General features: G+C 42.7%; 1 long non-coding RNA gene across 1 annotated transcript in view; it reads right to left on the bottom strand.

Moving 5' to 3' along the window:
• Positions 1-12,026, bottom strand: part of LOC118594859 — a 65,497-nt gene that overhangs the window by 35,591 nt on the left and 17,880 nt on the right. Inside the window, exons 3-4 of the long non-coding RNA XR_004946419.1 lie at positions 8,919-9,050; positions 3,829-3,990 (exon numbers count right to left, since the gene is read on the bottom strand). This is a non-coding gene — a long non-coding RNA (uncharacterized LOC118594859). The remainder of the gene's footprint in view (positions 1-3,828; positions 3,991-8,918; positions 9,051-12,026) is intronic.

Here is a 12,026-nt window from a genome sequence, read left to right as displayed (position 1 = left end):
CTTAAAGAAAAGTCAAAACTCTTATTAAAATGAGAATTCTTCTGTATTATAAGTTAATTGTGTTTGTTCTATGCTGTCCCCAACAGTTTTTCCTGTAGATAATCACTGAGTAAATGAACTTCTGAGTATAAAACATAAATAAAATATATTTACATTGACCTATTATTAACTTATATCATTTTAGCACTTCATGGATTACAACACACACACACACACACACACACACACACACACACACACACACACACGAACATGATCCCCACGGTGCTATGATGATATAGTTCAACCCTTCAAAGGGTTTTCAAATACCATTGTGTTTATAGCATAAATTGCAATTAGAGGTGTTTTTCTACTGAAGGGAGTATTTTTCTCGGCTTGATGCAAATCAAGTAAACGCATTTGTGTGTTTAGTGTTCTCTCCATGTATTACTCTTTATGTGTGCCTCCTGTTATGAGTCTGCCAGCAAATCCAACAGACAAGAAATGGTATAACATAAACTCATATAATACCAATTACTATATTTAATATGTGTGTGTGTGTTTGTGTGTCCATGTTGATTTTGTAATGTGACTGAATTCCTTGTAAAACACTTTTCTGCTGTGTTTGGAATTAATGCCGGAATTCTATTGTTCTCTACAGTAAGTGTGGTGGAGACTTTTCTGTAAGGAGTATCATTATTTCCAGAAACTTCTTTACTTAAGTATTAAGAATCAGATAACCTTCCCAACTTTAAATGGAATGATAAATAGATGAATTTGAATGTAGCATCAGAGATGTGTTTTCCAAGCCAAAATATTTTGGCTTGTTGATCATGCTTTTCTGTCAGTTACTGGAGAAGGGGCTAGCAGGCAGACGACAGTGGTATGGCAGCCCCCTCCCCAAGAACATCAGCTATAGGAGGTCTTATGACAGCAAACAATGCTTTGTAAACCATGGTGACATCCTACACTTTACACACAACTGGGGAGTATGTTGGTGTGGTTGCCTCAGACACAACACACAAGTAGTGCTGCCCCCAGGGCCCTAAAAGCGTTCCCTACAGCCCCTCAGAAGGTCCTAGGGTCCTGTTAATTTGTCCCCAGAGACACATTCATTGATGTTCTTCTCTTCCTGGCTCACGTCATCATAGTGTTTTCTGTCACTGGCTTCCAAATAGGCACTGCACTCAAATGACTGTCCCAACTGACTCTACATTTGGGAAATTCAAAGCAAGATACTAGAGTTCCCAGATCATAGGTCATTGATCCCTGGAGTAGTTCAAGGAATAATAATAGTAACAATGTACTTATTGAAAAAACACCCTAAGCATCTTTACTGAGAGCTTACTAAGTGCCAGGCATAGTGCTGAAAACTGTACATGCACTGTTTAATCTCCAGAATCATCATAATTAGGCAAGATTATTCCCATTTCACAGGTAATGAAACCAAAGCATGGGAGGTTACATCACCTGCTCAAGGGGACTGGTTAATGACAGGGCTGGGATACAGGCCTAAAGCCTTTGTGCTTTTTGTTTATTGTAAGCTCTTGCAAGAGTGCCTGTCATTGATGCATGCATACCTGCATTTCAATTATGATAGTAATGATTAATACCAATTATCAGCCCACAGGAATAGGGTTAGTAGATGTATTAAGGGAAATAAAGAATCCTGTGTGACTACTTCCAGAGCAAATGTTCTCAGTGTGTATTTTTCAGTCTCAAATGACTTTTTCTCCAAGAAATATTAAATCAAGAAGTTAGTCATTGAAACAAAATCAAAATTTGGCTTGGAATAACTTCATTCTCATCCCAAACATCTCAGATATTTCAATCACAGAAATTCCTTTTTAAAGAATTTGATTTATTATTTAATGCCTATTTTTATTTTCATTTTGACATAATGCTTTTATAACTACTTATGGGGAGGTATGTGATATTTTTGCATATGCAGAATGATGGCTTCTTCATCACCTCAGACACCCAACATCACTCAGATTCTTCTCTACTGTTAAATGAAATATACAACTAATTGTCAATCTCAACTATGAGTCTAGAACATAAGACATTTCTGTGTCAGCTCAGCCTCTGAGTCTTCTGATAGCCCAGCCCACTGGTCACACCAGCACTTGTGTCCAAGGGATCCAAGGGCTGATTTGGAAGAATCCAGACAAGAAAATACCAGTCTCAAGATCAAAACATTGATGACAGCTTATGTTGGAGAGAATGTAGAGCAAAGGGAACACTCCTCCACTGTTGGTGGGAGTGCAAACTTGTACAGCCACTTTAGAAATTAGTATGGCAGTTTCTCAGAAAATTGGGAATTGATCTACCTCAAGACCCAGCTATACCACTCTTGGGCATATAACCAAGGAATACTCAATCATACCACAAGGGCACATGCTCAACTATGTTCATAGCAGCATTATTCGTAATAGCCAGAACCTGGAAACAACCTAGATGCCCCTCAACTGAAGAATAGATTAAGAAAATGTGGTACATATACACAATGGAGTACTACTCAGCAGAGAAAAACAATGACATCATGAAATTTGCAGGCAAATGGATGGATCTAGAAAAAAATCATCCTGAGTGAGGTAACCCAGACTCAGAAGGACAAACATGGTGTGTACTAACTTATAAGTGGATACTAGATGTAAAGCAAAGGATAACCAGACTACAACCCACAGCTTCAGAGAAGATAGCTAACAAGGAGACCCTAAGAGGGACGCATGGATTGCCCTGGGAAGGAGAAATAGATAAGATCTCCATGAGTAAACTGGGGGTGAGGGTGGGCAATAGAGGGTAGGGGATGGGAGATGAGAACATAAGGGAACAGATGGTCAAGCTATAACAGGGACAGAGTGGGAGAGCAGTTAAAGAGATACCTTAATAGAGAGAGACATCATGGGGAGAGGGAGAAACCAGGTGCTAGGGAAGTTCCCAGGAATCTGCAAGGATGACTCCACCTTAGACTACTAGCAATAGTGGAGAAAGTGCCTGAACTGGTTTATCACAGTAATCAGATTGGTGAATACCCTAACTGTCATCATAGAGCCTTCATCCAAAAAGTGATGGAAGCAGACGAACAGATCCAGAGACAAGCACCAGGCCAAGCTCCAGGAGTCCAGTCGAAGAGAGGGAGGAGGGGTTCTATGAGCAAGGGCATCAAGATCACGATGGGGAAAACTACTGAGACAGCCAAACCAAACTAGTGGGAACTCATGAACTTTAGACCAGCAGCTGTGGAGCCTCCATGGGACTGGACTAGGCCCTCTGCATAAGCAAGACAATTGTGTAGCTTGGTCTGATTAAGGGGCCCCTGGCAGTGGAAACAGGATCCATCCCTGGGGCATGAGCTGGCTTTTCAGGAGCCCAGTGTCTATGGTGGGACTCTTCACACAGCTTTGATGCAGGGGGAGGGGCTTGGACCTGCCTCAACTGAAAGTACCAGACTGTGCTCACTCTCCATAGGAGGCCGGAGGAGGGAATGGGAAGTGAGCTGGGGTGGGGGGTGGGAAGACTGGGGGGGCGGGAGGAGGGAGGAGGGGCTTGGTATATAAAATGAATAAAAAAATTTCTTAAAAAAGGAAATGCCAGTCTCCCTCTAGCCACGTGATTCAGCCATTGAGCAAGATTGTGAACCTTCCCCCCCCGCCCCCCCCTCCTGTCCTCGCTTCCTCCCTCACTGGAGGCCTGGACTCCTCAGGTCTCAGATGCAGCTTTATTCCTCTCTCCTCACTGCACAAGTGAGGCAAGAACACACTGCTGATCGAAATGACACACAGCTATGTAGAACACACCAAGTCCACTGGACATTGGTCACTAACCCTAGTTTGGTTTTGTTCTTACCTGGCAGCTTCTGGTGTCACAAGTTTAACGTGTCTCATTCTACCCCTTTCCTGGTGTAAGAAGTCTTTGTGTCTTAGTGGTTTGATATCATGGAGTCTCCAGGACTGACCAGGTTCCAGAGTGTGTACACGTCGTCTTCTCCAGGCTTGAGGGAAACGGAGCCTGGCACAAAGAGAAAGTGAGTTACTAATTGGATTTATGGCCATTACTCCCAGAGCAGCCCTCTGCCCCCAGTAATCTTGATAGCAGTTCAGATAGACTCTCTCCACAAAAGATGCAGAAAAAAGCTGGCACATCTCCTGCTCACCCAATAAAAAGTCAGATTGTTATTAAAATGTCCTTGAAGCTACTGTGATTTACATCCCTGTTAATGGCCCTCTTTGTAGCCTTGTCCCTTTCCTGGGGGCTACCCTCCCTTGCTATTGGTTGCATTTAAAATAAATCTTCCACCAGCTCCAGCTGTCAGCTCTCCTTCCCTGCTTTGACTTGCCACTGAAAACACAGAGGGATGTTTCCCTCTGAGAGACTCACATGTCTGAGGATGCCTAGCATGTTATTTGTGTAGCTTGGGCTTCACTGGTAGAAGAATGTTGATATCTTCTGTGGAATAAGATGTAATATACAAAAACATGAACTAGACAGATATGAAGCACTGTATGGAGAACTTCACATCATCATGTCAAAAGAAATGCAACGAAATGTGAGTTAATGCTGTGTATGTGTATACGTTAGCTAAATGAGTAACGTTCTCCAGCACAATACCTATGTAAAATAGTGCTCTACACATTTGCAAAGGTATGTGTATACCCAAGGCCATACACTCAACAGAGTGATGTGGTACCTCAGGGTAAGAAAGAAAAAATGTAAACTAACACTTGAGGTGTCGTGCAGGGAGCAGTGAATGTAGGGTAGTACTACAACTCATGTCTCACTTCTGAGAGGGAGCAAACGTGCAAAGTGAGTAAAGACACGGTCAGAGTGTCCTTCCTTCTACCTGACATGATCACAGTTCTGCACTGTGACCTTAGGCGATGACGTCACATCCTTCAATTTCCTTACTGGTTAAAAAAAAATCAGAGAAAGAAATGGCAAATGAGGGGTAGAGTAACCTACATCCACAATGTTAGTAGGTGTCTACATTCTATGAGACTAAAACACAGCACAGTCTGAGGCCTGGCACCCAGCTGGCACTGGATCAGAAAGCTATTTTAGTCATCTGTGGAGAATGGAATCAGTGTTGAGCCCAAGCACAGAACAAAGTCTTTAATATGTATTCTTAAATTAACTACCTCCAGGATGGTCAGAGCAAACACATATGCTCTTGCATGATCATGTTTGTGACAGAACTTTCTGCCCAAACTGCTTCACCAGTGATCAATTACCAGAAGTAATCTAACATGGCAGCTGCTACCTTCCCACCCAAGGCAGGAAGCTTCAGATTATTAAGTCAATGCTCCTAAGATCTGAGGTCTGATGTCTAAGACACAATAGAAGGCATCACCATCACCCCCCCCCCCCCACCAAGTTGTTGACCCCAGGTACCTGAAGTCTCTGTACTTGTCCCAAGCCTTTCTAGGAGCAGCCATTTGTGGTCTGGAAAGGAAAGCAGAGTGTGCCTGTCTCTGCTTTTCAGTGGAAGTAACAGGCTATAAGAAGCTGAGGAAAAACTCTCTCCCACAGACTGAACAATCCAAGGTTTCCAATATAAACACAAAGCACCTGGACAACAAACAAAGCAAGGGACCAACCCTGGTAGTAGTCTTGCCCCTTCGCCCTCTCTGGGCAGATGAGCATCAGGTTGGTTCTGGGCCTAGCCTCTTCATGGAGGTATCAGGTGCCTTTCCAGGCATAAGTGGAATGATCAGGAATCTCCTACAGGGTTCCTGGCTCTTCCCTGACCAATATGTAGTTAGTCTAGGTACAAAGAATTGTCTCTAGCCTCATGGTCCAATATGATCTGGTGGGTTTGACTTTCAGTCAAATAAAATAGCTTTGGACAAATCTAAGATCATAGAGAGAGGACTCAAAACCATGGCTGTATTTTTTCCCTTTCTTTACCGGGTTGACAAAATCCCACAGTGTCAATGGAACACGCAGGAACATTCAACAGCCACATTGTGCTTCTACATTCTCTGTGTTCCAGTAGAAGGCTTTTCATGACTGGCTTGATCCTGTGGTTCAGGAGAAAACCTTTGGTACTTCACCTTGTGTGGGTATGGTACCCAGGAACTACAAGGCATGTTGCCAGCTTATTCCCACCTCCTCACCTGAAAGCATCAACTTCCTCATCTCTACCAGAGCATTCAGACACCAAAGACATAAGAAAAGTCCCACTTCACTATCTTTTAATAAAAATGAGGTCAAGTACACTGACCAGATAATGTTGTTTCACTAGGTCAATCCCCTGCAGGCCCGAAAGTGAAAGCTATTTGGAGACATTTCTTCCTTTAGTTCACCAAGTCCTCCTGCTGGCTACCCTACTTTTCTTTTTGAACAATTTGACAGACAACATGAGGCTTTGTTTCTTTCTGATTCTGTCACTGGGAGTGGACAGGATAGTGTGGTAGTAGAAGAAGCTGGCATTTGTTGTATGCTTGTGAACCAAGAAAGAAAGAGAAGGTATTTTGTTGAGAGGGACGGAAGCTGGACCATCAGAAGCCCAAGATAAAACTAAACGAGATTAGCTCTGTCTGTTAGCTTCCTTCCAAACCACTAGGCTTTCAAGGAGTTCAGAACCTGGGGAAGGGTAGAGATAGATCATGGAACAGTTGCCCTTGGTCAAGAGATGTATTATTACAAAGATAGTAGATAATCCCAACATGCTAAAATGAACAGATAGCCACTGAAGAATCCATGAGCAAAGCTTATGAAGTCTCCATGGCATGGGTTTGTGTAAATATAAAACCTCCCTGGTGAGGAGGCAGAGCAGCCAAAGATGCTGAACATGCAGATTTTGGGAACCTTGTACTCCAGCATTGGAAAGACATGTGGTAGATTCTATAATGGAAGGACTTTGAGGACCACTGATTAATACACCAAGCAATTTTTGAGCATTTACTTTATCTTAGTCACAGTGACAAGCTACAGTGATGTCTAAGATTCAGTCCCCAATCTAAAATGAGCTTGTATTCTGGTGGGAAAACCAAGTTTAAAAATATAGTGCCAATTATTTGTGATCGTAGGCATGTATATTTAGAGGCAATAGAGTGAGGGCCCTCCTCTGGTGGAGTCCTGGGGAGGTTTACTATGTCCTATTTTAATTTCCTTAGAATGAGAAGAGATCGTGTTGTTTAAGCCAGACACTCTACCGCCTTTCACCATGTAGTTTTATTTTATACTGTTGAAAGCAAAGAAATGTGTGTGCATCTTTATGAGTGCATGGAGCATGCAAAAAAGACTGCAGAGATCTTAGGACTCAATAGCCAATTTGTGTTTGCAAACAGCAGCTGAGTGTCAGCATTCCTGTGTGGAGGTGCGCCAGGCTCAGGCGCCCTTACCTGATCTGAAGAGCTACTGAAAACTCTAGACTGGAAATCACATGCAACTTTTATCCCCGACTTACTGACTAAAACTGGGCACATAGCCCCACTTATCATAAAGATGCCAGGAAATGCAATACCACTACATACCTGGAAATGGGGAGAGCTACTTAGTAACAAACAGCATCATCATACACGGGAAATGATAGGAAAACATTCATGTAACCTGTTATGGTTCATCTTGATGGTTAATTTGATTGGGTCAAGAGATGCCTAGGAGTTTAGTAAAGCACACCTCTGCTATGCTGCTGCTGCCCCTCTGAGGACATACCCACAGAGAATGTATTAGCCCTGGACGTGGGGCGCCATTGCACTGGCTAAGCACCCAGATGACAAGTGGTGGCTGCACAAGCTTGAGGACCTGAGTTCAGATCCCCAGCACCCACGTAAAAGCCAAGCATGCAGGCACACATCTGTAAACCGCACATCTGTCTATCTGGGGGGTACAGAGTCAGGTAGCTGATTGATGGACAAGCCTTGCCAATCAGCAAGCTGCAGATTCAGTGAGAGACACAGCCTAAAAAAAATAAGAGGCCTAGAGAGATGGTTCTGTGGATAAGAGCATTTGCTGCATGAACATGGCAACCTGTAGTGGATAGCCATCCCAGCATTGGCCTGGAAGTTCCAACCCCCATTGAGGCTTCAGTAATGATCACACCCACAAGGCGGGGCAAAGGAGGGAGCAGAAGACGGAGGATCAAGAGGAGGTCTCTCTCTTGGTTCCGGGACCCTGGATGGTGGAGGTAGACCGAGCAGAGTTCTCCAGAGAACACCGCCAGACTGCGCTATACCTTTTCCAGACCCTGCAAGCTACCCCTTCACTTGTAAGTTACCCCACAAAATAAACCTCCCTTTTAACTACGTGGAGTGGCCATAATAATTTCACCAATAGCAACCTGGAGTTTATATCCCCAGCACACCATGGCCACACACGCCTATAACCCCAGCGTTGTCAGGGGAAGAAGCAGGAGGATCACTGGGGCTCCCTGGCCACTAGTCTAGCTCCAGATTTTGTGAGAGACCCTATCTCAAAACAACATGGCAGAGAGAGATAGAGCAAGACACAAGACATCCTCTTCTGACCCCCACATGGACAGGCACATAGACTTGCACATACATTTGTATAGAGACCACACATGCATCACACTCACACACATAAACATATATGTGCACACATGTGCAAGTGTACCTGCACACACATGTGTACACATATCATATACCTCTCACACGTGCACACAAAGGGGAAGATAAAAGGGGAGAGCACACCAGTGCTGCTGTGCCACGTAGAACTCCGCCTCTCTCCATCCCTCTCCTTCCTGAACATGGGATGGGAGTTGCCTCTTTCGCCACACCCTCCCAGCCCTGAAGGATTAAGACCTCAGACATTACAAGCAAAACAAATCCTTTCTCACTGGAAAGTTCTGTTAGGGTCTCTATCAGTGTGATAGCTAACAAAATTCATTAGGTGAAAAAGGCATGTGACAAAAGACTGCATTGTCCCGAGTAGAATGTGGTGGTATCATTACGTTGTGAGCTGATTAGCAAAATTACCTGATTTTCTTTTCCAGCATCTGATGACAGTCACATGAAGCTGGTGACTTGCTTGTGTGCAAAGGTCTCCTCCTGAACACGTTCATTAAAGTTAAGAGCTTCGTTTTCTTACATCTAAAGAAAGTTCCAAATCTAAAAGTAAAATGGATTTTACAAAGAGTGTGAGTCAAAGTTCACAGCTTTGCTTACAGAACAGTTGGAACCCTTATCCTACAGTTAGGAGCTGAATATCCACTCTCAGGAAATCTTCCCAAGACTGTTTGAATTGAGTTTTGAGGGTTGGATAAATAATTGTTATGAGGTTGGTGTATTTTTCTTGATGGTGTCCTGGGGTCCAGAAGTCTGAAATCAGGGCATCTGTAGTAATTTGAATAAGGTGCTCCCTCCCATAAGTCTTGGGCATCAGAATGCTTGGTTCCTAGTGGAATTGTGGAAGGATTTTGTTGTTCAGCTTTCTTATGCCTCCATGTTGGTATGCCAAAATGTTGTTGGTTGATTTTACTCTTTTTACTCTTTGTTCTTTTGGGGGCCCACCACCCAGCTCCTAAATAAATACACATGAAGGTTTATTATTACTTATAAATGCCCGGCCTTAGCTCGGCTTGTTTCTTGCCAGCTTTTCCTAACTTTAAATTATCCTTCCCACCTTTTGCCTCAGGGCTTTTTTCTTTTCTTACTTCTGTATATCTTACTTTCACTCTTACTCCATCGCTGGCTGTGTGGCTGAGTGGCTGGCCACCATAACATCCTCCTCTCCTTCTTCTCTGGCAACTTCTTTTCATCCCAGATTTCTTCTTCTATTTATTCTTTCTGTCTGCCAGCCCACCTATCCTTTCTCCTCACTATTGGCCATTCATCTCCTTATTAGACCATCAAGTGTTTTAGACAGGCACAGTAACACAGCTTCACAGAGTTAAACAAATGTAGCATAAAAGAATGCAACACATCTTTGCATCATTGAAAAATACTCCATAGCATAAAAATGTAACGTGTTTTAAAATAATATTCATGGACTCTGGACTGACAGCTGGGGAGCCTCCATGGAACGGAACTAGGCCCTCTGAATGCAGATGAAAGTTGCGTGGTCCCCTGGCAATGGGACCAGGACTTATCCCAGGTGCACAAACTGGCTTTTTAGAGCCCATTCCCTATGGTGTGATGCCTTACTCACCTTGATGCAGGGGGAGGGGCTAGGTCCGGCCCCAGCTTGGTGTGCCAGCCTGTGCTGACTACTCAAGGGTAACTCTGTGAGGAAGGGATGGGGAGGTGGGGGGAGCAGGAGAAAAGGAGGGAGGGGCAACAGGGGTTGGTATGTAAAAGGAAAGAACTTTTTTAAATTAAAAAAAAATAAAATTAAAAAAATTCTATAACAGGTTTGGCCTTGCTGGAGGAAGTATACTACTGGAGGTGGGCTTTGAGTTTTCAAAAACTCATGTCATTCCCAGAGTGCTCTCTGCCTTGGGCTGGAGATATAAGCTCTTAGCTGTTCATGCCACTGTATCTTCATTCCAAGATCACAGACTCTAACCTTCTAGAGCCATAAGCCAAATTAAATGCTTTCTTTGATAAATTGCCTTGGTTATGGTGCTTTATCAAAGCAGTATAAAATAACATCCATGCCTGGGATGGTTCTAATTTAAGATATTACCTTATGCATGGTCTATAGTCCATAATATCCCTCATTTTCAAATTAAATTGACCCCCCCTTTTGTGCTAAGGATCAAACCCAGGGCCCAACGCAAATTAGGCCAGTACTTTATTACTACACTATAGTCCCAGTCCTGACTTTTAAATGAAGTGTTTTTATTATTAATTGCATTAAATGGAACAAAATACTTGTTTTTAAGAAGCATTTGTTATGAGAATGCCTTCCACTGCTACAGAGCTGTGATTAGAATACTCACTTTAACATGTTGATAATTTTGAAAGAGCATAAGAAATGATCCTGCTGTCTTTCGTCATTATTTTGGGATGCACCATACTCAATTGACTTGCAAGGATAGTGTGTACAGTCTTAGGTGGCAAAGCTAACTGTGCTGGGGCATGAGCAGCTCAGAACAGCTCATTTCTTGTGGACAGTGGTGGCATTTGATACCACAGCTTGTCAATTCTGTGCCAATTAGATGTGCCATGCCTAGTCCTGAAACCTATGAGACACATGAAATGTATTGATCACAAATTTGCATCAGGGAAACAAAGCAAATTTTATGTTTGGTATATATGAAAAATGTATAGGTAACAGAGACTGAGTATTTCTTTCACAGAACATAGTTCAACTTCTGTTAAAGGAGTCTTGTTACTTATTGCATAGTGTATGTCACAAATATGACTCCATTGTTATTTCTTACTAGATTTTAATTTATAAATGCTTTTATAAGCAAAGAGATTAAAAGATAAAGTACACATTGAATAAAAAATTAAGTACTAAATTTCCTCTTAAGTGCTGGTGACAGTGAAACTGACACACATTTATTGATTGGCCTTGAGAATCCTACAGTGAAAGCTCTCCCCAAACTAACATCTAAGAACATCAACTTCAAAGTCAATAGTTGTGTTAAATAGTGCAGTGAAGTGAACGAGTCTTTCAAAAATGTCTATGTGGACCCTGTGAGTGTGTCTTTGTGGACACAATTGAGAATCTCAAGATGAGCTCTTCTAGAAGATTCAGGTGAGTCTTGAATCGAGTGACAGGTGTCATTAGGAAGAGGAGACATGGTGGCAGAAACAGCTGAGAGTTGGCGTCTTGAGAAGGAGGCAGAGAATGCACAAGGAATAGAGATCACTTTGTCCCTAGAATCCTTCTCAGACATTTTCTCCAGGATCTCGTAACAAGTACAGTCTCCCAGAAGCCAGTCTTCCAGTCCAGCTTCATCAACTTGGAAGAATGCATCCAGGGTCCTTCCACTGTTCTGTAAGCAACAGCTCTTTGTTTTCATTGAGGAGTACTTTAGTTGTATGAATGGACCACCATTTGCTTATCCATTTATCCACTGAAAGGCTTTTGTTTTGTTTTCAGTTTCTGGTGGTTTCAAATACTTCATGCATAGAATTTTTTGTGTATGTCTGAAAACATTTTCATTCCTTTAGCTGAAATATGTAAGCATAGAA

This window comes from Onychomys torridus, chromosome 13 (genome assembly GCF_903995425.1).
Source record: "Onychomys torridus chromosome 13, mOncTor1.1, whole genome shotgun sequence".
Taxonomy (NCBI): Eukaryota; Metazoa; Chordata; class Mammalia; order Rodentia; family Cricetidae; genus Onychomys; species Onychomys torridus.
The sequence above is the reverse complement of the archived record's forward strand: the minus strand, read 5'-3'. Positions and strand labels throughout refer to the sequence as shown.